A 3,988-nucleotide genomic window follows, 5' to 3' on the forward strand; every position below is an offset into this window, starting at 1 on the left:
GACATTACTTGTCAGGAAACCCAATTTATAGCTTTCTAATGTTGCAACCTGGAGTGGGGTCTCTGTTGCGCATTCAACAAATTAAAGTTTCTATAGTAACAGAATCAAATCAAGAGCAGTACGTCAGCAGTACATTAGCTGATGCATAACTGCATCAGCTTGCTGATATGTTAATCTACCATTGTCTTTCAGGGCCAATGTGTTTCTTATGATTTGGAACAAATCTGTACATAAAACATGGATAATTATGAACTCTGCTTGACTGAACTGCAGAGATTGAAAAGGTGGGCATTTAATAATTAGCTGCCACTTTATTGTCATTGCAGGATTTTGGAGATTTACATCATCACATTGCTTTCAGTTTGTCACAGGGCCCTAACTTTAACATGAGCTCTATATCTCTTACTTACCTGGCATCCTTGTCTTGAAAAATCCTAATCATGTTGCAATTCCAGATCTTTATCTTTTTCTTTTGCTTTATCAGGTGTCTTCCCCTATATTAGACTTAAGGAATTTAACTACATATATCAATCAAACAAACAAACCGTTTTGGTGTTTTCTTTTTAAATGGCTGCATTTTGGGAGTAGGGAGTATTGTGAACAAAGATGACCTCTTATTGGGACCAGTTGTAAAGTTACTAAGATACTACAATTGTTACAAAAAAATTAGATAAAAACAAAGAACACTGGAGTTCTTCCCTTGAGCATATTTTATGTTATGCCCAAATAAATATAAAAAAGGCAAACGATGCTGTTACACAATCAAAAATCTGTGATTGTTAGATCTATTTTTATTGCCTTATTCTCTATCTAGCCGTTTTCTTTTTCTTACTGTATATGACTCTTTCTGTGATCACCTTTATGTTTCTGTAGATGCTCTTACCCCTGTTTTGGTCTCAGAATCACAGCCTCCCGGATTTGTTTAGTTTTTGGAGCATAACAGTAGGAGTGTATGTGAGCTGCTACCTGCACATCTTTTACTTTTATAATACAATTTATGAAATGGTAAGCAGACGTTGCATGTGCCATGCTCGTTTTGAAATAGTACTGCAAACAGAGCTAGCAAATGAGTGGAGCCGAACTTGGCTGACTTAAAGGCACACGTGCACAGACACATGCAGTAAGTACTGCTGCAGACTGCATGGAGATGACTCTATGCACAAATGACAGTTTGGAGGAAAAATGTTTCAATCTTTGTTAAAAATAAAAAAAAAATGAAAAAAGAAATACCATCAATCATAAAAATTGATTGAACTAAAACTACTCATGTCAACGTATTATTACAGTTGGTATACATCAACAAGTTTCAGCAGCCCTCGTTTACTATCAGAGTGTGTAGAGTTGTGTGTTTTTATACACAGCACATCTCCTGCAAGTTTGAAAACAAACACTATTAATTAGAACTACAACAGTGTAAAAGAAAAAAGGTTGATTCTGTGTAAATCTCTTAATAAACCAAGCCCATATTATTGCTGTGGGGTTGTGTTAGGAAGGAATTTTATGTTTTATTTCAGATTTACTCATTTTGCTAGGTCTACTTGGACACATGCTTTCATATTTAAATTACATATTTTATGTCACATGCTGCTGCTGAATTTCTTGTCATGTTTTTCCTTTTTTTTAACTCCCAGCCTGGTCCATTTGTAGCATTGCTTCCCTTTGTTTCTTTGTCCTTTTTTTTGTAGCAGCCTCAAAACAAAGACCACACGTTTTTAGAAAAAAAAAATGTGATGATTAAATTATGGTATTCAAGATAAAAAAAAAAAAAATTCTGCTCTCTCTTACCCACTTAAGAATCAAGTATTAAGAACTGCCGACTTTCTCCAAGTCATCAGTCCATTATGTGGACTGAAAAAACATTTTATATATCAAAAGAGGTTCCAAGGTGAAAAACTGGAGTTCATTTTTAAAGAGGCTTACGAGTTTCGTTACATTAAGATGGAGCAGAGATGTGCTCCACACACACACACTGGATGAGAGGGAGTTATTAAAAAACTAAAGATTAGATCACAGAGGTTATTGGATATGTGCTTGAACCCAGACAGCACACAACACTACTAATATGACCTAGTCAGAGAAAAAGGTAAAATGGTTAAAAACCAACTTTGTTTAATCTAGGAACATAAAATTTGCATATTTAATGTTTTGTTTCATAAAATTATTGAACTCTTTAATCATAGGCAGTCTTTTTTGCCCAACTTTTTTTTTTTTTTAAATAAAGGCCCCAAGTTTTAAAATTTAACTTACTAATCAGGCATTGTTAAACAGAAATGTATAGATTTTTGGAGAAAAATACAGAGTGTGTCATAATGGGTTGTTTTAAGACTCTGATTAACACAATCACGAGGAAACCAAGGCAACGTTTAAAGTGTATTCACAGACGTTGGTTCGTTCTGGAATCCGGACTGGGTCAGTGGACAGGATAGGCATCTCACTGGGGGAGAAGAAAAGAGGCTTAGAGAGCGTTTGAGTAAAGGTGGATCAATAATACTAAAGTCCGTCAGAGTTAAAAACTTATGGCAAATAAACCCCACGCCAGGTTAGGGAGGAATACGTTTTTACCACAATGGCTGAGGTTGACAGGAGGGCGCAGCAGCGGGGAAAAGTACTTCCTTGTTCTTTTGACTTTGTGCTTAACTCCATTCAGTGGATCCCATGGAGGGACGATGATCCGTGGGAGGGTGGACAGGCAGGTGGAAGGTTCTCAGAAGCTTGATAGAAAGTTATTTTCAGAAACCTGGGTCCGGGAAGGAGGCAGAAAGGAGACTCACGGCCAAGGTTTTGAGGCTTGAATTTCCATGTTCATCTGAACACGACAGGAGACTTAAAAACCACAGAAACTCCGGCAGAATCACTTCCTATGAGACACAGGAGAAAAACAAGATGATCAGAGAAATAGTAGAACACAGGACTGCAGCAGCAGAGGTCGAGCTGTTTACTACGCTTTGTGAGACAACGAGCTGAGGCCTCCCTCTGGTTTTCCACTCCTTTTGAGCCCAGGTTGATTGCTCGCTGATGAGCAACAGCTGTGCCGCAGCACCTGCCAGTCACACCCTGAGTAGGAGGAAAAACACCGCACAAACACACAGACTGCACCCTGCCTGCACAGAAACCACTGTGGATATGACAGATAGTGTGTTTCAACCTTTATTTAATGTATTTTTCCAATTGTAGTTATTTCTTAAATGTTTAAACTGTACTGCGAAAATGATATAGTTTGCAGCAGGTAGCAAAGATAGACAATCACAAGTCAACTAGTGTCAAATTTATTATAAAACACGGAATTATATGAGCAGAAACCAGCACCAAAAAGGATAACTACTATGTTTCAGCCTGCATACCTACAGTCCTCGGACTGTTCCAACAACATAAAAAGTCAAAACCAATTGATCATTTTAGCATGTTAGTGGGTGTGCATGGCTCTTCCAAGAGGGAATTTGCACAGATGCATCAACACTGGCCCTAAAACAGAACCCTGAGGAACTCCACATGAAAGTGAGATAAAAGAATCATAATCTCTGTACATTTTGTCATGTTTGTCTTTTTAAGCAGACTGTGGAGCAGAGATAAGTCACACAATGACCTATCAAAGTTTAAGAGGATTTTTGTACAACTGTGAAGTAAGATATAAAGCCTTTATTGTTACGTGTTGTTTAGTATTTGGCTGCACAGGAAAAATCCTGTATGACCTGGGGTGACTGAGTTTGGCTGCTCCTTTGATGAGTGAGGCTGGGGGACTTTGTGAGGTGGGAGATGATTGTAGCAGACATCCAGTTGAGTTGATGGGTGAGTGAACACAGGACAGTATTACAATGTGAGTATGAAGAGAGGGCCAACTGAGAGCCTTGTGGCTCTTGTCTCTTGACAGGCTAAGAGTTACAAGTGAACAATTGTGGTGACATAATTGCCACGTTAAGGAGTTCACAAATATAACACAATAATAAATGAGTCACAAGTGTTTGAGTTTATTGGAAATGATGTCACTCTG

At 38.0% G+C, this 3,988-nt stretch overlaps 1 long non-coding RNA gene across 1 annotated transcript; it reads right to left on the minus strand.

Moving 5' to 3' along the window:
• Positions 1-1,788: 1,788 nt before the first annotated feature.
• On the minus strand, positions 1,789-2,936 carry LOC124863525. The gene is made up of 2 exons (XR_007037147.1): positions 2,563-2,936; positions 1,789-2,434 (listed from the first exon to the last, which is right to left on the minus strand). It is a non-coding gene; the product is annotated as an uncharacterized LOC124863525 (long non-coding RNA).
• Positions 2,937-3,988: the final 1,052 nt, after the last annotated feature.

The sequence above is a fragment of the Girardinichthys multiradiatus genome, chromosome X (assembly GCF_021462225.1).
Source record: "Girardinichthys multiradiatus isolate DD_20200921_A chromosome X, DD_fGirMul_XY1, whole genome shotgun sequence".
NCBI classification, from domain to species: Eukaryota; Metazoa; Chordata; class Actinopteri; order Cyprinodontiformes; family Goodeidae; genus Girardinichthys; species Girardinichthys multiradiatus.